At 44.5% G+C, this 23,436-nt stretch overlaps 1 protein-coding gene across 1 annotated transcript in view; it reads right to left on the bottom strand.

Moving 5' to 3' along the window:
* The window catches only part of KCNT2 (potassium sodium-activated channel subfamily T member 2), a 2,640,974-nt gene that overhangs the window by 2,248,012 nt on the left and 369,526 nt on the right, over positions 1–23,436 (bottom strand). The window lies entirely within an intron of this gene.

Below are 23,436 nucleotides of genomic sequence, written 5' to 3'. Positions count from 1 at the left end.
GACTCACATTCACAGTGTTCACAATCACTGCCCCGTGTGCCTTACAGATTCGGCCTCTTTGTGTGGTATGGGCCATATGGGTTACAGCCTTGCACCTGACATCAGACTGGGTCCCACTTGTTGAGGCATGATTCCATTGGGCGGGGGGAGTTTGCCCAACCATGACGTGACACCTTGCCCAGCCCTTGGCAGTGACTTACATTAGGAATGCATGTTCTGTCTTGAATCATGACACTCACCTCCATCAGTGGATGACGCTGCACCGCACTCCATTTCGCCAACCCCTTCTATGGCTTCTGTGCCCACCATGGCCGCGCATGTTTCCTCCCATGGCATCATTTTGAAGGGGGAACCTGGCCCTCCTCCTGTCTCCAGGGCCTGACTTCGGTTTGCCGAGAGGATGGCCCGCACCCGGAGACGGAGGTCATCCCACCGTTTCCGGCAATCCTTGGTGGTGCGGGGGGTGTTTCCTACGGTACTCACCCTCTGTGCTACCAAGGCCCAGATCTCTTTCTTCCTGACGACGGTGGGCCTACGCATATCACTGCTGAATACAGTGTCTGCATGTTTGTGCAGGTTGTCCACCAGTATCTGGAGCTCATCCTGGGTAAAGCGCTCCTTTCTTATGCATGCGGCCCCCTTTTTTAGTGCTTTAGGCATGATGCTGGTCTCGAATGCCAATTTCTCTCTTCGGTATATGCCTCCGGGTCCTGTATAGAGAGGATGGCAATGGATTGTGATTTTAAAGATGCCCGCCGTGCTCCTTCCCGTTCCTGTGCGGTGACGTTTTTTCCAGTTCCGTTCTTTACCGGTGACCGTAAATAGCGTGGACCGCTATTTACAGTCACCGCTGATTACTCCATGTGTTATGTACGGTGCATTTGTTGGCGGTAAGGGCTTTGGGGGCACTTTTGCGGCATGGCGCTAATGTTCATTACCGGCATGGCGGTAAGCGCGTGCTCGCGAAGTCAGAATAGGCCGATTTTTACGGTCTAGTGCCAGCACGGAAACGCTCTTAACGCCATGCCGGTATTCCCCTATACTTACCGCCGAACTCGGAATGGCATTGTTTTCCTATTATTTGAAGTTGTTTTCAAAAATCTTTAGCCTTTATCTCATTACAAATATAGACAGTGATTCTGTTTGTGAAATGATCTCTTACAAAAAACAAATCTTGGAATTAATGGACAAACCAGTTTGTAAAGAAGTACGTTAGAACATTGTTAAAAGTTTGAGATAATTTTCTATGTTCCAGTTCGGGTGCAGAGGTGCATAACAGCACAGCGGTGTGAAGAGCAAGCATCCACCTGTTTTCTCTCTAATCAATGTTTGGCCGACTTGCAGCAGCAGCCTCAGGACTGCGTTGAATGGGATTGTGGTGGGTTGGTGTTATAACCTGTTGGATCACCATACCTTGACAGCATTGACAACCCTTTGTGCCAGCCAATGCACTGAGAGACTTGCTGCTGCTGTTGCTGAGTGGCTGGAATCTGACTGGTGTAGTTCCAAAGCGACGTCTGAACAAACCTGTGTGGAGAGATCCAGTAGCAGAAGAGGAGAAAAGGAAAGGTATTTCCTGGTAAGTGGTGGAATTTGACTCAATGGGCCTCATTACGACCCAGGCGGTAAGTTACCGCCTGGGCCGTGACTTTACCACCATGGCGTAAACTACATTTACGCCATGGTGGTTGGCGGACTTACCGCCCCATTCCGACCTTGGCGGGGCGGTAAGTCCCCAATCCCCATTTACCCTTCCCCATTCCCATTTTTGCCCCATAGGGCATAATGGGAGTGGGGAAGGCGTAATTAACTCCATGGTCCCTTAGCGCCATGGATTTTAACACCTGCTAAAAGCAGGTGTTAAAAGCACCATGGCGCTAGGGGACCTCGTAATTGGCGGTAAGGGGTCGGCGCAGCTAACGCTGGCGTAAACCCCTTACCGCCAGGGTCGTAATGAGGCCCAATATATGCTTCATCCTCCTGCCTCCCTTTATTTTGTAATCTCTCCGCCTATCTTTCTGTCCAATTTACATATCTTTTCCCGCCCAGACCAGTTCACAATTTTAATTGGCCAAATTACCATTTGCCCAATGTACTAGAGTGAGTAAAAATGTGTCAGTATCATTAAAAGAGAGACAATTTGTTTCCAAAAGCAACATCATACTCCTTCAAATTTCGTTGAGCGCTATGTCTAACTTGCAGCAGCAGCAGCCCAATTATTCCATCAGGCCGCTGGAGTTGATTGCCACTTCGTTATAGCTCAACTCTCTGTTTAATATTATGCAAAGGCACTTATCTTGTGGCTAGGTGCGTGTCGCACTCACGGTAAGCTTTGCAGTGTTCCACTGCATAATCCACTTCTTCGTCCAATAGTGCTCTTTCAATCCCTTCACAGTATATGTTTTCCCCAGCTGCTCCTTGGGGGCAAGTTTGATGTCTCATTTGTACACAGATCGCTGGCTACTTTTCAGAATGGCTGCAGGCTTTTCGCTGTGCTACTACACTGCTGACAGAGTATGATCTTCTTTGGCCCTTGTGTTTGTGCACTAGCATAATGTATGCTGGTAACAATTCTTCCCCCTTTACCTACAATGCTATCAGGAGGTAGTCAATTCAGGCAGTCTGTCAGTGTATTCTGCCAGTTTGAGCATGTAGTTAACTCTTGTATCTAAAAAGCCAGTTCAGTTAACCTGGGTGTCAGGTTCCCGAGTTTGCTGGTCATAGGATTTTTACCAATGGTTCATGAACAGCGTGGAGACAAAAGAGTTTGCCCCATAAATACATGTGAAGGTGAAGCACTGCTGAGATGCAGGCTAGCCTATCCCTTTGTATCATTGAGTACTGTCTTTTAGGTTATGTGGAAGACTCTAATGTGAATTTATTTATTCATTTTTAATGTATTTATTGTGCATTTGTAAGGTGCTTATACATCAAGTAAATTGTGTTTCAAAGCGCCCCCGGGGCAACACGGAGGGGCCATGGAAAAGAAAATGAAATATGACAATTAAGAAAGAAGCGGACATACTAGGCCTTGTGAACATTCAGAACGTGCAAGTGCAGATGGAAAGAAGGGATTAAAAGTTGGGGGGGATAAGTGCTTGGTGTATCAAGAGGGAATTGCTAGGGAGTGAGCAGCTGTAAGTGCCTAGGGGGAGTGGTCAGCTGTCAATAAATAACTGAGTGCAGGCCTGTGGTGGCATAGTCCAATGGGTGTCAAAGCAAAGTGATAGGTGTAGGCTGCAGGCAATTGGGTGTGAGAGGCCAGCACCCAGGAGGACACATACAGACCCTGGTCACCAATCTCAGCAACTGTGTGATTTAGCAGAGGAGGGAGGAAGGGAAGGAGGAGGTGAAAATGGAAGCCTTGAGGAGCTTTTGGAATTTGACGAGATCCGGCTCAAGACAAAGAGGAAGGGGGAGGCTGTTCGATACGAGGGAACCTGCTGAGGAAAGAGATTGGCCTCCAGCGCACGGTTTAGCGAAGCGCTTGACACAGAGAGTTGGTACTAGAGGAACAAAATGATCTGGAGGGAGAGTATTTAGTGAGAGCAAGTTGTAGATAGCGTGGTCCCCAGTCATGTGGATGATTCAGAGGGATTTGAATTTGATCCTTGCGGCAACCGGGAGCCAGTGGAGAGTTTTTAGGGCTGGAAAGATGTGGTCCCTGGGCTTGAGGTCAAGGAAAAGTCTTGAAGCCCTATTCTGGATTAGCTGGAGGGGTTATAGAGACGAAGAGAGTAGATTAAGAAAAACGTTATTGCAGTAACCTAGCCTAGAGAGAACCAGAGCTTTAGAGACATTGAGATTCTGCGGGAAAGTGAGGAAAGGAAGAATTCCTTTGAGTAGGTGGAGTTGAAAGTGGGACTTCTTAGCAAAGTCCTGATGTGAGGGATGAAGGAAAGAGAGAAGTCGAAGATGACTCAAATGTTTCTGGCTTTAGATGAAAGAGAAGGGGGAGAGCCCATAGAAGAAGGACAGAATGAAAGACAGAAAGTGGGAGCAGGAGTCCCAATAGGAAGGATCTCAGTCTTATTGGTGTTGAGGCAGAGATCATTGGAAGTACACCAGGACTCGATGGCAGATAGTCAGTCAGGAATGATGGAGGAAGTAAAAAGAGGATCAGAGGGAAATTTGAAGAAGAGTTGTTTGTTGTCTGCATGCCACTGGAAGTTTGGGGAGAAGGTGGAAATGAGGTGTACAAGCAGAGCAAGGTAGTTGTTAAAGAGCCAAGGAGAAAGGTTGGAGCACTCGATAATGCCGCAGGTGGAGAAATAGCCCAGAATAATCTGGCACGGACGGTCGCTGAGGAAGGAGGTCAGCCATTCCAGTGCCCGCTCTGAGATACCTAGGGTATCGTTGAGCTGTTTTATGAGGATGGAATGGTTAACCATATCGAATGCAGAGGAGAGATCAAGTAGAATGAGAACAGCTGGTGAGTTGGAATCAAGCGATTCTAGCAGTTCCTCACAGGTGTTCAGAAGAGCTGTTTCCGTACATCTGAATGCTCAGAATCCAGATTGATGGTCATGGAGGCAATCAATAAGTTCAGTATGCTGTGTCCGTTGGGGGAAGACTAGCTTCTCCAAGAGTTTCCCAATGAAGGGAGTGATAGATATGGAGTGGTAGTTGGCTGGATAAGATGGGTCTGCAGAAGGTTTTTTCAAGAGGGGAATGCAATGGTTCTCATGAACATTGGCGTTGTGCATTCACTGTGGCTCCTTTAACTGTACTGAAGGCATTTTTCCAGTCACATGACCACTCATAGTTTTCTTCTTTTTGAAGAAGTGCTCTCATGCAGTCTGTAGTTATGGAGTTTTTTAAGGGGTTTTGCATAATACCTGGCGATTCCAATGAATGACTTAACATTGTCACTGCCAACTGGTCCAAGAGGTTTCTGAAATGCTCCTTACCATAATGCCCTTTGGATGTAAACCATACTGCAACATTGGGATCAAGGAGAGTACCACCGCTTCTGTAAAAATGTGCATCTGGCCCTGCAGTCTCTCAATCCACCATTTTCCAATATGGCTAGAACTTCATCGAGGGCAGTATTATAATCTTCTATCATTTGACATTGTACAAGAATATTATCCTCAATGTATTTAATGGTGATTACACTGAGAGCGATTAAGTGGTAGTCTATGAAAAACTAGTGCAGTGGAAAACAACCCAAACAGCATCCATATGAATTTGAAAACCCCAAATCGGCTGGCGCATGTGGTTAGAATTTTAGAGTTGGTGTGCATTATATGCACTGGTTATGACTAGTTTTGAGAAAATTATAGCACCATTCATGGATCATACCAGTTGTGAAATGTTAGGAAATTAAAAATGATCACAGATGACCTAAAAATTGAGACTGTGAAGTTTGACACACTTCACAGTCAAACTGATCTTGAAATGAGGGAAGCTGATCTTCAGAAGATCAGCTTCCCTCATAACCATAATTGAGCTGGAACTTCCAAAAGGTCTATAATGCCCTTCTTCAGTCCTTCCTGCAGGGCTGCTTTACGCCTTGTCCTTGCTGTTACTAGCAAAGTTCTGTCCTTTCGCTTCACAGGCATTGCATTGTTGTTCATGCCCATTTTATGAGAGTGCACCATTAACATTTCTATCGATGGGCTTAAGAATGTTTCCTTATTTTGTGTTATGCATAGGTGTGTATCCCGGACACAGCTCATTGCACACGTCGATTGATAAGATTCTGAAATCGGCAGTTGAATCAGCCAACAACTATGCTCGTTATGTCACTACACTTTACATATGGGTGTTTGCCTCTTTGCATTTTCCTTTGTTTCTTGATGCAAACATTTATTGCTTTGATGTATTCTTCTTGGGACATATAACTGCTGGCGTTGTCTTCTCGTTGGGGAACTACTCTCCCATTTCAGGATCCGCAGACCTTGACAAAGTGTCAGACTATGGAACATTTCAGCACCTTGCTACCTTTTGCAGAGAAAGTTGTTATACTGGCTATGTGATGTCTGCTCTCGCAATGGAAACATTGGGCCTCATTATAAGTTTGCCGGTCCGGGAACTACGGTACCAGTAAGCATGCCGTTACCGTAGTTCCCGGAACCGGCAAACTACGAGTTGTGTGCGCGGATGCCTTTCTGCCCACAAGATCCCACCTGGCGGGCAGAAAGGCACCCGCGAGCACAGCATGTCGGATGCACCAGCACCATTATAAACGGAGGTGCATCTGACCTCCCCTATGGGGCCAAATGAGAATGGGGAGCATCTTTTTTCTGGTGCCCGCAAATGGGCAATTACAGGGCCGTAATGACTTGGTAATTGCCCATTCGTGGGCGCCGGATATTTTCTGAAGTTTGGCAGCAGCCTGCTGGTTTTAGCGGCAAGGCTACTGGCAAACTTTTGTGATGTCTTTCTTCCAGGCTTTTACTAGCCGTTTCTGCGGTCTTCTGTCTTACGGTGCATGACCCTGGGTTCGCACTAATCAGATTCCTGGTGTATGGGTTTGTCAAATGCCAACTTCAATGCTGTCTCTTCCACACTACTCACAATAAAATGGCCTCTTCTAATTTGTCATGTATCTGAATGTTCCTGCACCCTACTAACTCCATTTGCCTCATTACAGTTTTGCTGGTCTAGTAAAATTGCTGGTTTAATTGCCGGCAATTCCAGCACCAGCAATTTTACCGGACAGGCAAACCACATATTTGCCAGTGGGCACACTAATTTACCTCCAGCCAAGAGCTAGTGGGAAATCAGGCCCCTACTGGCAAATGAATGCCAGAATTTCTGGTACCGGTATTACAATCAATCACTGCCTCCATGTAATGGGGATTTACCACCCTTTCCGCCACCTGTAATATCCCGATAATTCCTGTATATCAGGAGGTGGAAACGGTAGCGCTGTTTGCCGGTATCCCACCAGAATTACCAATAGGATACTGACAAACTTGTAATAAGGCCCCATGTTTTTAAGTGCTTCAACTTCGTTTGTGGAAAAATGTCAAGCGACACCTATGCCTCATAAATGTGTCAGGCACTCATCAATGGTTCCAATTGGAAATTGTCTGATGTTATCATATATAGGCCGGTTACCTAACTCCAGCCAGGTGGTAGAGGCAATATAGATGGAGAGACAAGCTGACCTGGTTGGTAACAGTCCTTAGCCTGCATTGAAGGCTTTTGCTTTGCTAACACCTATCTACTTGGGCTAGCAGCATGTTATGGGCCAGGTAAGTCCACTGCATCTACCATTAACACCTAATTGACTTCTATCATACGTCCAATAACTGATCAAACTAATGAGAGTGATACCTTATACATACATGTTCTGTTTTAGGCACATAGGGACATGGATGTATTGGGGTGTGTCAGTTTGAGTTCATTTGTCAGAGACTAGCTGAGGCTTCTCCACCTTGATGTACACCTGCTCTTTAAAAAATACTGTAATTGTGAATCACACAAGACGGTAGTTCTGGCTTATTACACAGTGAACATTTCTATGCTCCTAAGTACTATAGACTTAAGAAGAGGAGAATAAACAAATCATACAGATACATGTCTGTGGGTCCAGCCAACCATGCATACCATCAAAGAGATTGAAGTGCCAAAACAGTGCCTTCCATTACACAATATGACTGCAAGGACAAAAGAAGACCATCGAGGACTTTTATTAATCCATTTTGGGACTGAAATAATCAAACAACAAATGTTGTACCTGTTCAATTGCACACGCTTTGCAAAGCTGAACATAAGACCAAACACTCTGAGGCCATTTTGAATGTGTAACTTAGTTACTCCAAGAGAAGGCTATTCATTTTACCTAGAGCTTAGTATGAGTAACTCTGACATACGCCTGGCTTTGTAGGAGCTGTTGTTACTACCCCCTCACACTCCCAAAACCAGTTACATCCTAAAGCATGAACAAAAGGAGCAAAAGGGGCACAGTTCCTGGGCCCCTCATTTTAGGGACTGCCTGTTTCCGAATTTAGTGTAGTGTACTGCACCGTCTAGTTACACCATCAAGCAGTGTTTGTAGCATTCAGCAGTTCTTTTACAGAGTGACCTGCATTGGAAGTTGCCTCTCGCTGTGGCGAAGTAACCAGACATATTATTTACTTTGTCCTCCGATTACCAGTCTGTCTGAAGTTGCAATCTAGCTTCAGCTGTGCTTATTGATGAGGCAGGATCTAGGTGATATATAGATTATTTAAAGCTTCAACACAGTACAGGCATGATCATCAAAATATTATAATTAATGCCTGTGACAACAAATAACACACAATCTAAACAATTCATACTTAAAATCAATACTCATTTTTCAGATTTCATCAACATATAGTTCGCCACAATCTAAAAATGCTTAAATAATTCACCAATGTTTTAACATGTATAAACATATTCCTTTTAAAGATTGTGTATGGAAAGCTAACAATGAATGAGTGTGATTATTATTGAGGTCTGTAAACCATTAATTAATCTGCACCTGATAGACTCTCTATCTAGATCATCAGTACCATTCACAAATTTCTTAAAAAATCTGAAACAAAGATTAAAGTCAGACAATCAGAATTGGCACAAAGTCAACAGCATCTTTTTTTTCAAAAGAGTTACCTCTGATTGGACCCGATCTCTGCAGAGTCCCTAAGAGATTCAAATAAAACATCATGTACATTTGACAAAATGATTGGTCAGAGAATTTGACCAAATATTTTGGCAATAATGTATAATGTCTATGTAACTGCCATGATCTGAATATAATTTATATTTGAAAATTGGATCCTGATCATTCATTCAGTCGTTTTCCTTGTTTTTAATATCATCTGGATTGTTCAGTAGGATTTTTCTGTCTGAATTTATGTCTTCTAACACTTTGTCACACTTTAAGACAAAAACATTTAATTATGTTATTTGATTTGATGTTACGGCAACATTTAGATCAATAAATAGGGAATGATCTGTAGGCTGTAAAATGTTCCTAAATAATCTCAGTTTCACACATGCCACGAACAACCTCCTAGATTGAAAACCAAGTTTGTGTTTGATCAAAACAAATGATAATGATAATGGGAGCCCTAGTATTTTTTCCAGAAGGACCCTTCAAATGTATATCTTTGTTTCCAATTAACAGAAAAGTTCTCCAGACTTAATCTTGTACAGCAATACTCTGCCTGAATACAATTTCATTAGAGGAATTACACTGTATTTACAATACTTAAAAAAGAATTGTCCTCCTTTGAGCTTAAAGGAGAGCCGAATTCAGTGTTATTCAAGTACCTATATCATGAGTTCTCAACTTGTCACAGATAGGATAGTATAAATAACTTAGCTTAGTGGGCAAATTTAAGTTATGGGCCTCTATACAGCACTTGCATGTTGATTTACCTTTACAGTCAGAGGTTATCAAAATAGATGACTTTAAAGAATTTACCCTCAGATTGTTTGTCTTCAAGTATTGATCTAAGGAATTCAGAGCACATTGTAAACCAATCACACTCCAATCTAGCAACATTGTGTTATCAGTGAAAAGTAATGCTGGAAAAAATATGGATCCGATTCTGGGAGAGAATGCATTGCAATTAGGTCAACAATAAGATCTGATAAAGATTAAATAAACAGGGAGCAAACATACAGCGCAGCCACACGCCTACAAAGGTCCGTACTCTTGCACCTAAATGCCCCTCCTTATAAAGCATGATTTGAACTGATGTGTCCGTATGTTGTAAAACTAATTTTAACAAACCATCTGGAATACCCCATTAGTAACGATTTAAATATTTTATTTTCACCAGTAAAATTTGCAATACAATCAGAAATAAACAAGCTTCATAAAGGTACAGACATGGTTACAAAATTGAGTCCAAAAGAGAAGAAAAAGAAGAGAAAACCATCTCATAATACGTAACACAACATAAATAAGAAGAAAAGGGTGAACAGGAAAGAAAATTGAAAAGAGACCAGAAAAGGAGAAGATAAAGAAACAGAAGAATATCTAGCTGTATCTTTTGGTAGTACAATTTATAAGTAATCACAAAACACATCCCCACATAAGATGGCATGGTCTTGGCTAGCATAAGAACAAATCAGAATACATTTCAAGATAATGGTGAATTTGGACAAAACACACCAACATGTTGAGTCACCATGAAACTTTAACCATACACATTGAGAAGGATCCCCCATATGTCCATAAACTTTCCAGTCTCTCCTTTCAGTTTGCAAATTTCCTTTTCATAGGTGGAGATCGTAAGCAACTCATCCACCCACTCATCGATGCAAAAAGAGCTAGACGACTTCCATGCCCTAAGAATCATCTTTTTCGCAATCATACAGGCCCTGAGGAACCACATTTCCTTTCTAAAGTCAACATCGTCTAACAGTGACACATCTCCCAGTATTAAGAGAGACGCAACCATTGGAATGGTGCAGCTCAACACCAAACCTAATCTTTCACAAACTCCCTCCCAGAATACCTTAGTCTTGGTCCACCCCGTTGAAAGCAAAAGTAAGATCGACACAGGCCAACAATAGCTGTGGCTTATTCCTCAACAAGCCTGTTCTTGTAATAGGCTAATAATCAATTCCTTTCAAAAAGGTCCAATATATTAAAAAAAAACCTGTTTGCAGGCTAGATGGACACCATATATTCATGGACCAATTTTGTAAGTCCTCTAGTAACAAAGATGGAAAGATTTTAGAGCTTGCATTCAGAAGAGCTATAGGACTATACTTGCCAGATAATTGCGGTTACCTTTTTTATAAATTACACTAAAACAAGCTTGCCAGGAATCAGGAAAATGTCCATGAAGAGCGATATTAACAAACAATGTATAAAACAGTTGCCCACAGAGAGGGAGCTCCCTTCAGAACTAAATTGAGAAGCCCATCTGGACCTATTACTCTGGATGGTGTACTTTTTTAAATCTTCCATTCAATGGCAATGCAAAGAACCCATCCCCAGACCCACTGATGCTATATCAAAAAGCATAGAAGTTTTTACTTGGATCACCAAACTTTGAACTAAGTTAAGCATTCTAGGTAGCTTCTGGAATTACCTTATCCAATGCCTAAAATTGAGTATCCTGGATTAATACTAATACTCTTAGCGCATCTCCAAAACATTAGAGAATTGTTCTTATATGCTATGAACAGCATGTTTTGATTATCTGTAATGTCTAGCTGATGTCTTTACATTTCTGTCCAATTTCTATATTGTTGCTTGCATAGCCGCAACATTTTATAATGTTTCCTTCTCTTATAACAATTGATCCAATGTAAAAAGTATAAGGGATTTTGCAAGAACTACCCTTCTCTTGAACTGTACTGTTGAAAATATAAGACCTTGCAAAAGACCTTCTTGGCACTCATGTCATTAGCCAATCGACTCGTAGAGATATCATCTGTTATGGCTGTAAATAAAATTCCATTCAGAACTTCAAATCTGGACCATAAATCTACTTTGTTCAGAATGAATTCTAAACTTGAATTGAAATTATTGATAACCACTTTAATCCAAAGAAATTCTATTTGTTTTTTGGTTTGTGGTATAAATCGATGTTGGACACATGATTCACAAATATAACATTGGGGTAACTGAAATAGTAGTTTGAGACTTGAATGATCACTGGCCCAAATCGGTTTTTGCTCTAAAGACAATGGGCCTAATTACGGGTCTAGCGGTATCCCTGCCGGTGATACCGGCGGGTTGCCACCAGACCCGAAAAAAATTACTGGTGCCTGATTTCCCGGTAACACCAGGGTATTACAACCCCAGCGGCCGGGAAGTCAGGCACTGGTAATTTTGTTAGTCCCTATTCCCATGGAGTCCCGTTAACAATGGTGTCAGTGCTCCCGTGAGAACTCTGCGAGTGGGTGCCATCCTGCCTGGCAGGTCTGACCCTGGTGGCCAGGACAGCACCCGCCTGCAGAGTTGTACTGTGCTGGTCGGTAACAACGTGCCAGTAGGCTTACCAGCACCGCTGTTACCGGACCAGCACAATTGTAATGAGGCCCAATATATGTGGCAACAATAGTTCTGGCCAAATATATAATTAATAGTAGACTTGCTTAGCCCTCTATGCCATGCTGGGTATCTAGGAATGTCCCCAGTTATCTTACCATTAAGCTTGTGTAGTTTCCAAAAATCTACAGTCTCGGACCATAGAAGGCCTTTCCTGCTCACATGGGTTGTGTACACCCATATATTATGAGACGTCTCATGAATATCAGGTACATAACAATTCAAATCCCCCATTAAGACTATATAGCCAGAACCAAAGGTGCATAGCCAACTGTTTAATATGTTATCTAGGGACCTTAAGAGGTCCGATTCCACTGTTCTGTATGGATTTCAAAAGATACTCACATACAATATATTAAAGTCACTTAAGTTGTGTTCCCTAGGCCAAGTCAATATTGCACTTTGGGATCAAATGCGTTTTTAACCTGGATCAGGAGGATTCCCCATGGGTGCCCACGCTTTCCTCTAATAGCTGTTTTCAAGATTACCGAATAACCGTCCAAAAGTGGGGGATCAGTGAGCTGAACGTGCTGTAATGAAAAGATATTGTAGGAAGTTACATCTGTAGAATCTCTATGAGGATTTAGAAAACTAGCTTGGCATCTACCATTCCAGGGGATCAATTTGTGAATTTGTGGGTGAAAGATCTAACATTGGCATTGCACTTCTCAGTCTAGCTAAAGATGCAGATAACCAAGACCAGTCTTGACTGAGACTTTTTTGTTACCACTTGAGATCTGTAATTAAACTGCCCTATTGCCACTATTAGACATTTCTCATTGGATCAAACCATTGCTGTTAAATAGGAGGGTGGGAAAGAAGATATAGAGCTGTCCCAACCTATGGGTAACTTCTCCTGATAACGAAAAACTTCAAAGCCCATCCCCAAGAGGGATTCACCTTTGTTTAAAATTAGATTTGAGATCAATTTATATGTTATCTATAACACACCTGTGCCCATTTGATAAAAACAATAGAATGGTTGACCTATTTAGGACTAGAATACCAGATTCTTTAAATATACCCTCAAAACCAATGAGATTGAACCTCATCTTGGTTTTGAGATTTCTCATTGGTAATAGGTAATCTGAAGGTATAGATTAATCGAGCCCAGACACCTCACTATAAAGTCAATATGGTTCAGATACAGTTTGAATCATTGGCCCATCTTATCCTAGCGGTTGGGTTAGAGGAGTGTGATTTAGCCAAAGGTCGACACACATAGTCATCTCTGTCCATTACTTTGGAGGCTCTGATTCTTCTCCCAAACCATTAGATTAGAATAATGAAGTGCACTTTTCTTCCTCACCAGTCACCATTTTTTTTATAGATCAGCTAAATTAGGAAGTGCCACCAAATATGGCAAGATACTCATTGATGTAGCAGCACCCCCATTTGCGGATACAGGCTGTCATGATGCCTACCCCCGGGGAACCAGACCAGGTCCAGCAGCCCCGGGAGCAGGCATCATGTTGCCGGGGCAGGGCCCAGCGACCCCTGTTAGGGGCCATCTGGACACAGTCCTGGCGCCTTTGGCGCCAGGCTCATATGAGACTTCAGTCCTGGCGCCAGAGGCGCCAGGCTCATAAGGGGAAAACTTACCTGGACTTACCTGATGCAGACCATGCTGCAAGGGATCCAAGCCCTCAAGAGACCTAGAAGGGACTACTTTACCTAGGGACTCTTTGCCACTCGGGTGTGGCGGCGGAGGAATACTTACCTGGAACTACTTTGGAGGCTAATTAAACCACGCCCGAAGAGCAGCACACGCTTCGCGTTATTCTGCATCCAGCAGCGTAACGCTCACCGTGCCTGCAGCAGCATCCAGACTTCAGCCACGCCCGCCTCGAACCCGGAGCACCTAGAAACAAAGGAAAGAAGGAGAAAGGTTAGAACTAGGACATTTACCAGCTTCTTACCTGATTCCAGAGCCATGGCATCGTCAAACCAAAGGAAAGACTTCATTTTTAACACCAGCAGCAGCGCCGCGCTGCACCCACCGTTCCTCGCAGCATCTTCACGTTTCACCGCAGCCTCTTGCATGTTCCGCTGCATTCCGGCACCTGGGGGAAGATAAAGACAATAAGGTGAGCCAAGGGAACATATAGAGGAATACTGGTTACCACCCTAAGACTTACCTGATTTACCACCGGGGGAACCATTCCTCACTTCGGGTCGGCGCAGCTCCCACTGCACCATCGCCGTAGCACGGCCCCTAAGGGGAAACAAAAGCACAACAGGGTGAATCAAAAGGACAATCAAGGGGAGCCACCTCCCGCCATAGACTTACCTGATTTTACCGCCAGAGGTATAACTCCTCGACTCTGGTTTTCTCTCAGCACCTGAATAAAGGAAAAGACCACAGATTACGGGATTGGATAGGAGTGATGGTCAGGCATTTGAACTCTTACGAACTCCATACTTACGGCGTCTTGCCGGGAGTGTCACTATAGCCCTGGAACTCACCAATTCCTTTGACCAGTGGAGCAACTGGTCCATCACGCGCCCCTGCGCTCGAAGCAGGATGGAGAGCTCGCCCTTTCAAAACATAAGGTGAGACTTTGGAGGGGACATCGGAGGTGGTCAGTGTGGAGAACAACAGGGTGTGGGGGAAATTACGCTCAACTCCACAGGTGGTTAATTCCCCTTTCTCCATTCACAGAAGAGCACTCCTACAGGCCAGACAAACGACACACCTCGCCCTACGCATTACGCTGGAGGAGGCCGCAGCAGCCCAGATCACACCGGCACCTCTGTGGGAGTCAGGTGAGCGTAACAGAACGTGAAGCCTACCTACAATTTCCCACCCGGGCGTTATGGAGACCTCAGAAACTGACCACCTGCCCGTCAAGAGACCAATACTCTTAGGAGAGAATTGATCTTATCAAAGGAGCGAACTGATGACCTTGCTAGGCAACTATTGCAAAGTCAGGCTGGACAAGCACCCCTACCTGGTTCCGGGGGAAATCCAGCCCCTGTGGTATCAAGTAACCCCGTGCAAATGAACCTACCTGGAAATATTCCGTTAGCTCCATCCGAACGCTTTGCCGGAGATCCCAAAAGGTTTGCCGTATTTATGAACCAATGCCGCTTGCACTTTTTATGCAGACCTGGAGCCTTCCCAAAAGATCAAGCCAAGGTAGCTTTTGTATTGTCATATCTCAATGGCAGTGCAGCTGATTGGTCTATCCCACTGGTTACTCAGGATGACCCAATGCTCCGGGATTTGCAGGGCGTTCAAACTAGCATGGAAAGACTATTTGCCCGGCACTCTCAAGGACAGGCCCTGGATAACGAACTTTTGTCCCTAAGGCAGGGTAACCAGGATCTCCTGTCCTACATCGCGACCTTTAATAGGTTGATTGTAGAAACTGGGTGGCCTGAGGAAAAACAGATCACGTTATTTCATCGAGGACTTCGAGGAGAACTCAAAGATGTCTTGGCTCAAGTCGTGAATCCACCTCAAGACTGCGCTGAATATATAGACTTAGTGGTCCAGTTAGATCATAGACTTCAGAACAGAAAGGCAGATCGAGCCAGGTTTGAGAACCGAGTGTTGGTTAAAACCCCTGCTAACTCCAAAAGAGCCGATGCTGCAGAACCCATGCAAATCGGAGGAGTTAAAGGATCCTTGACACGGAAGGAAAGAGAAAGGAGACGGCACATGCAATTGTGCCTTTATTGTGGGACCTCCGGGCATTTTCTACGGGATTGCCCTGTAAAACCGCCCAAGAAGGCAGTAGGAGCCGCTAATACAAGCCATATGGAGTCTGACTCGGGAAACGACCACGCCCGACAAGCGTAGAGGTCCGCTTGCCGAGCTTGAAGAAGGACACTCAGACCTTGCATTTCATCATGCCAATGGTCCTCGTAGATCCTGAGCAACCATTGCGTATGCATGCCGCAAAAGCATACATCGATAGCGGGGCCATAGAAAACTATGTGGACCACGAATTGGCTTCCAGGATGAATCTGCCTCTCTGCCGTAAAACCACCACAGATGTCATCACCACAGTCGATGGAACCGTAATCGCCTCTGGGCCTGTAACACATTCCACCGCAGAGATGACACTAGTGGGTCAGGATGGGCACCGAGAGCCTATTGTGTTTGATGTAATCAAAGCCCCACAGTTCCAGATAATACTGGGGATACCTTGGTTGGAAACACATAATCCTAGTATTGATTGGCGAGAAAAGAGAATAACCTTCCCGGGTTGTGCACAAACCTGTTACCCAAAGAAAAACCTGAACGCAGGCCTGGCTACAGTAACCACAGCAGTCATGAAACTACCTCCAGAGTACCAAGAATTCCAGGACGTCTTCCAAAAGGAACAGGCTAACACCTTACCTCCTCACAGATCGTACGATTGTCAAATCGATCTCATACCCGGTGCACAACCCCCTTGTAGCAGAATCTATGCCCTTACGGAACCTGAGAACCTCCACCTACGACAATATTTAGACCAATACCTTGCAATGGTTTTATTCGCCCATCCAAGTCCCCTGCATCTTCAGCTTTGTTCTTCGTGCCCAAAAAGGAAGGTGACCTTAGAACGTGCATAGACTACTGCGCATTGAACCAGGTAACGGTAAAAAACCTATACCCATTGCCTCTGATCCCTGAACTACTAGACCAGGTGAAGAACGCTTGCATATATACCAAACTAGATCTCCGGGGGGCATACCATCTGGTACGAGTAAAAGAAGGCGACGAATGGAAGACTGCCTTCCGCACCAAATATGGATTATTCGAATACCAGGTGATGCCTTTCGGGCTGTGCAACACACCAGCAGCCTTCCAATACCTCATGAACGATGTCCTTCATGAACTCATTGACGTTTGTGTTGTCGTATATATCAATGACATTCTGGTATACTCCTCTTCGGAATCTGATCATGTGAGACACGTCCGAGCAGTCCTTGAGAAATTGCGCCAGCACAAACTATATGCTAAATTAGAAAAATGCGTTTTCCATGCCACAGAAGTTGAATTCCTTGGGTTTATCCTAACACCGAAAGGAGTCCGAATGGACTCACGAAAAGTAGACGCAATCCTTAAGTGGCCATCACCAAGTTCAGTTAAAGGAGTTCAAAGCATGCTCGGCTTTGCCAATTTCTACCGCAGATTCATCCCGGATTGTTCACATGTTGTACATCCCATCACAGCACTCTTGCGGCAAAATAAACGCTTTATGTGGACTGAAGAAGCCGAAAAGGCCTTCCAAGAACTGAAAGCGAAATTCACGTCTGCACCTGTATTAAAGCATCCGCGCCCTGAACTTCCATACATAGTGGAAACTGATGCATCCAGTCTAGCCATGGGAGCTGTCCTGTCTCAAAGGGACCCTGAAACTGGCCAGCTTCACCAAGTAGCGTTTTGGTCCAGTCAATTCTCGCACCTGAGTTAAATTATGCAGTTACCGACAAGGAGTTATTAGCCATTAAGTCCGCCTTCAAGGCTTGGCGGCATTATCTTCTCGGTGCCAGGCATACCATCACTGTGATCACCGATCACCGGAACTTACAATATTTAAAAACAGCCAAGGCTCAATCATCACGTCAACTCCGATGGGCATTGTTCTTTGCCGAGTTCGATTTCGTAATCACCTACCGCCCAGGTTGCAAGAACGGTAAAGCTTACGCTCTATCCCGAATAGGGATGGTAGAGACTGAAGTGAACTCAGAACCAGTACCTATAATTTCCGAACAAAGGATTCTTGGTATGACCACTCTACAAACTCTAGAGAACATTCAGAGTAAAATCCAGCAACTCTTTGATTCTACAGCCTTACAGGACTGGGTAAAGAGAGGCCCGAACCTTTCAGTCAGCAATGCCCTACCTTATTACCAAGGGCGCCTGTTTCTGCCACACAAGGAACTACAAGAGCTAGTCATTTCCCGTTATCATGATACCCTGATGGAGGGGCACCCAGGTATTGCAAAAAACCGAAGGGAAAATCAAAAGACAATTCTGGTGGCCCACCTGGCAAAAGGACATTAAGTCATTTGTGATGTCTTGCGGCGTTTGCGCCCAGAACAAAAGTCAGAAGAAAAAGCCAGCTGGACTCTTACAACCATTAGACATTCCGCCTGCACCCTGGCATACCTTATCATTGGACTTTATTACTGACCTACCTCCTTGCAACGGGTTTAACACCATTCTTGTTATAGTGGATCTTTTTTCCAAAATGGCCCACTTTATTCCTTTAAAAGGGCTACCTTCAGCTTCAATCCTAGCCAAGGAATTTCTTGAAAACATTGTTTGTATACATGGATTTCCATCCGTACGGGTCTCTGACCGGGGCAGTCAATTCATTTCTCATTTTTGGAGAAAATGTTGTCAACTGGCGCAAATTGACGTGAGGTTATCAACCAGTCACCACCCCCAGACCGATGGTCAAACGGAGAGGACTAACCAGACTCTTGAACAATACCTGCGTTGCATGTTGCATCAGACTGAGAGCAATTGGAAGGACATTCTTTGGATCGCTGAATATGCATACAATAATTCAGTTAATTCTGGAACTAGGCAAAGCCCTTTCTATACCCTGTACGGACACCACCCTCGAACCTCAGACCTTGACTCACCCCAACACCTAGAAATGCCTGCAGTGGACCATTTACACTCCACGATTACACAAGCCTTTAAGGAAGCAACAGCACATTTGAAGCAGGCGAAGGAGAAATACAAGAAGGATGCGGATCGGCATACGAGTGATGCTCCACAATACCAGATAGGAGACCAAGTATGGTTGACCACAAAACACATACCGCTCAAGGGAACACAGACCTTTAACCCGAGATATTTGGGACCTTACTCAGTTAAGGCCATTATCAAACCAGTGGCCATCAAGTTGGACTTACCGGCTGATATGCGAATTCACCCCGTCTTTCATGTGTCACTTTTGAAGCCAGTGCAACCAGAGACAAGACTAACCAAGCCACCCGACCCCATCCTTATAGACGGAGAACCCGAATTTGAGGTTAAAAACATCCTGGACTCCAAGATGGTGAAATCAAAACTTTTTTATTTGATTGACTGGAAAGGTTATGGACCACAGGAAAGGTCTTGGGAACCTAGTGACCACGTGCATGCACCTCGGTTGGTGAAAAGATTCCACCGAAATTTCCCGGACAAACCTAAACCACCAGGAGGAACGACTTTAGGAGGGGCCTTGGGGGGGAGTGCTGTCATGATGCCTACCCCCGGGGGACCAGACCAGGTCCAGCAGCCCCGGGAGCAGGCGTCAAGTTCCCGGGGCAGGGCCCAGCGACCCCTGTTAGGGGCCATCTGGACACAGTCTCGGGGCCTTTGGCGCCAGGCTCATATGAGACTTCAGTCCTGGCGCCAGCGGCGCCAGGCTCATAAGGGGAAAACTTACCTGGACTTACCTGATGCAGACCATGCTGCAAGGGATCCAAGCCCTCAAGAGGCCTAGAAGGGACTACTTTACCTAGGGACTCTTTGCCACTCGGGTGTGGCGGCGGAGGAATACTTACCTGGAACTACTTTGGAGGCCATTGAAACCACGCCCGAAGAGCAGCACACGCTTCGCGTTATTCTGCATCCAGCAGCGTAACACTCACCGTGCCTGCAGCAGCATCCAGACTTCTGCCACGCCTGCCTCGAACCCGGAGCACCTAGAACCAAAGGAAAGAAGGAGAAAGGTTAGAACTAGGACATTTACCAGCTTCTTACCTGATTCCAGAGCCATTGCATCGTCAAACCAAAGGAAAGACTTCATTTTTAACGCCAGCAGCAGCGCCGCGCTGCACTCACCGTTCCTCGCAGCATCTTCACGTTTCACCGCAGCCTCCTGCATGTTCCGCTGCATTCCGGCACCTGGGGGAAGATAAAGACAATAAGGTGAGCCAAGGAAACATATAGAGGAATACTGGTTACCACACTAAGACTTACCTGATTTACCACCGGGGGAACCATTCCTCACCTCGGGTTGGCGCAGCTCCCTCTGCACCATCGCCGTACCCCGGCCACTAAGGGGAAACAAAAGCACAACAGGGTGAATCAAAAGGACAATCAAGGGGAGCCACCTCCTGCCATAGACTTACCTGATTTTACCGCCGGAGGTATAACTCCTCGACTCTGGTTTTCTCTCAGCACCTGAATAAAGGAAAAGACCACAGATTACGGGATTGGATAGGAGTGATGGTCAGGCATTTGAACTCTTACGAACTGCATACTTACGGTGTCTTGCCGGGAGAGTCAATATAGCCCTGGAACTCACCAATTCCTTTGACCAGTGGAGCAACTGGTCCATCACGCGCCCCTGCGCTCGAAGCAGGGTGGAGGGCTCGCCCTTTCAAAACATAAGGTGAGACTTTGGAGGGGACATCGGAGAGGGTCAGTGGGGAGAACAACAGGGGGTGGGGGAAATTACGCCAACTCCACGGGTGGTTAATTCCCCTTTCTCCATTCACAGAAGAGTACTCCTACAGGCCAGACAAACGACACACCTCAGCCCTACGCATTACGCTGGAGGAGGCCGCAGCAGCCCAGATCAGACCGGCGCCTCTGTGGGAGTCAGATGAGCGTAATACAGGCACTATTGATTTACATTTCTTTTTACTGGACTTTTTGGATTTAATAGTTGGGTCCACTTCCATCAATGGCCATTGGATTCACCAGGCAGGAGCATTACACATGATTGGTCTGTATTTAAAGAGTATCAACATTTCCTGAAGTGTCTCCTTTTGTGAACAGTGGTCTTAATAGACCTTTAGTTTTTCTGTTGATCTTGCTTTGATTTCTTATGCTTGGGAATATCATAGCTTGATGTGGTTTACTCAAAGATTGAGAAGCTATAATAATTGGAGTTGAAAGACCTTCACTACTTAGACTACCATCGGTCCTCTCATTAGATAACTGACAGTCCTTCTGTCTCGTATTCTCTTGAAGCTCTATATGAGATACAGAGTTTAATGAGGGTTGCAAAGAATCCACTAGTGTAACTGCCTCAGTTGTGTTTATATTTGACATGTCTCACAGTCGTTGTGGTAGAGATAATAATCTAGAAGGTAGAATTATCAGAACAGTCATCAAAGTATGCGTACGCAATTAATTTGCCCACTGAGAACATCATACAACTGGACCAAAGATTGTAATGTCGAATAAATGGTGTAGGCAGGTTTCCTCACAGACAATTACTGCAAAAACAATTTCATCAACGTTTTTATAATGAATTTTGATGAGAATATGTATGGGGGTGGTTTTTGGGTATTGATTATATTAATGTAAGGGAATGTGGGTGGGATGCAGGGGCTCTCCCCTCACATCTATTATCGATGAAATGGGGTCAACAGAAAAAAAAAAACGATTTCATTGCACTCGCAGTAATGGATACATTGATGCACATAGATCTGCATTAATAGCCTAATTTGTGCTTGAGCCCATATACCTGGCCTCCTGTACAATAGGAAAAATTCTGATTTGTCCAGATGGCAATTGATCTTGTAATAACGGGTATGATACACCAAGTTTATTTACATACAGTCATACAGTCATTTTAACCACAGTGTCAGCAAAAACAGAGGATTTTAAGGTAGCGTTCTCAAACAGACCTGGTGTTGCTAATATTGAATCAGAGATGCAATTGGTGATCAGTTTTAAGGCTTCATTCTCAAGAGTTTGACACAGTTGGAGTAAGGAGTTTTCGCCCTCTTCCAATGGTCGGTTGTCGAGGACAAATGGATACATCATACATAGCTAGAGCCCCACCGAGACCAATATCGCTCAGGTGAGAGATGCTACTCACTAAGGCAGCCATAGCACCCATATCCCACACAGGTACAGAAGAATATAGACACAATCTAAACTAAAGATGGCGAGAATATACAATTCACAATGAAACAATACAGGGACATGCATTAGACATGGAGCAAACGTGCATACAGCACGAAGAAGGGATACACTAGGTCAAATGTGAATTTTATACAAAGAATACCAACATTGCATCCATAAGAAATTAATAATACTAAAATAAGCAATATATAAGCTGAATGCAACATGAACGGCACACGTATATAGCTCACTAACATAGAAGCGTGACAGTAATAGGTCATCTTTTCTAAAAATGGAAACCACAGTATGCTTCTACTTAAATGAAAGGCTTCGATGCTTCACAAGAACTCGGAATGCTGAAATTGCAGAAAAACAGATTCATGCAGCATTCAGACAGTAGCAATGCAGACCAAGCCAAGGTTACTGAGAAATTAGGGAGGGTCAGAATGCTGGAGAAAAAGCACAAGATAATAATTCCCAGTACACAAGAAGAATACTCCCCATATAATTAAAAGTTTAGGAGAATGACAAATGTCCATTGTAAACCAGGTGCAGAATAATTATAATCCTGAAGACGCCATAGCCAATGGATCAAGAGAGCCCTCAGTGGTAGAGAAAACAATAACACTTGCACTAGTATGTGCTAAAATCACAATAAATGCAGGGTGAAATCATTCTAAATGTGTTCTCATCACACGTGGCCCATAATTGAGGAGCACTGTCTATTATTTAGCAATGGACACAGATAGGACACGATTCTCACTCCTCATACCTATTCCCATAAAAGGCCAACTACAGAGGAATCACACTGGCTCATGGCCTAGGAAGAAGGGATGGTATCTTTGTTAATTGAAAGGAAAACAGTCTGCGGACCTCTCTCCCCCTACTCCTGTCTTGCTCATGTATTGACGACCTGTCAATTGTCCAAGGTTGGTCATTAGAACACCAACCAATGAAAACCTCTGATGCTAGACCACCCAGTGCTTATTATGCCAACCAATAGAGTTGTGCAGAGATTATGTGTTTTCACTATTATCAATTTAGAGGTGGTCAAAGGAGGAGCCATCAGATTGTGATTATTCAATTGGAGGTTTAACCCATATGCAGTGTACATGTAGTCAATCCCCTTCACAAATCCCTTTACCAGGTAGGTTTTGGTAACTAAGATTGTAATGTGGCATCATTCATGTCTTAAAAGATGTTGTTTTGTTTGGAAGCTCCGAGACCGACAATCCTTTTGCTTGTATGCTGTCCCTGCTTTATTTTGGATGCTAATAAAGCTGGGGTTTGCCTTTCACTTTGAATGCTTCCGTTTTTTAGGTCTGTTTTTCAGACTCTTGATCCTCTGCACACATTTGGGGTTTTCCAGGCCATCATTACAGATGGTAGCAGTGGTGATGGTTAGCTAGGTGTATTCGGATTGTTGAGGGTTCCCCATTGAAGCCCAAAGACTACAGATGTGACCTGTGGAGAGCAGAGTATCACGCATGACAGAGAGAGGGCGACAGGGTGCCCCTTGGAGAAAATTCCTGTCTGGTCCCCACAGAATGCCCTCTAGGGCGGAGGGCAGTTGGCGATTAGGGGAGACTCGATACCGAAGACTAGCAGCTGATACACAGATGTAATTATAACATTGGTCTGACAA

This window comes from Ambystoma mexicanum, chromosome 1q (genome assembly GCF_040938575.1).
Source record: "Ambystoma mexicanum isolate Mex_15411 chromosome 1q, UKY_AmexF1_1, whole genome shotgun sequence".
NCBI lineage: Eukaryota > Metazoa > Chordata > Amphibia > Caudata > Ambystomatidae > Ambystoma > Ambystoma mexicanum.
Note: the sequence above shows the minus strand (reverse complement) of the source record. Positions and strands in the feature narration are given on the sequence as shown.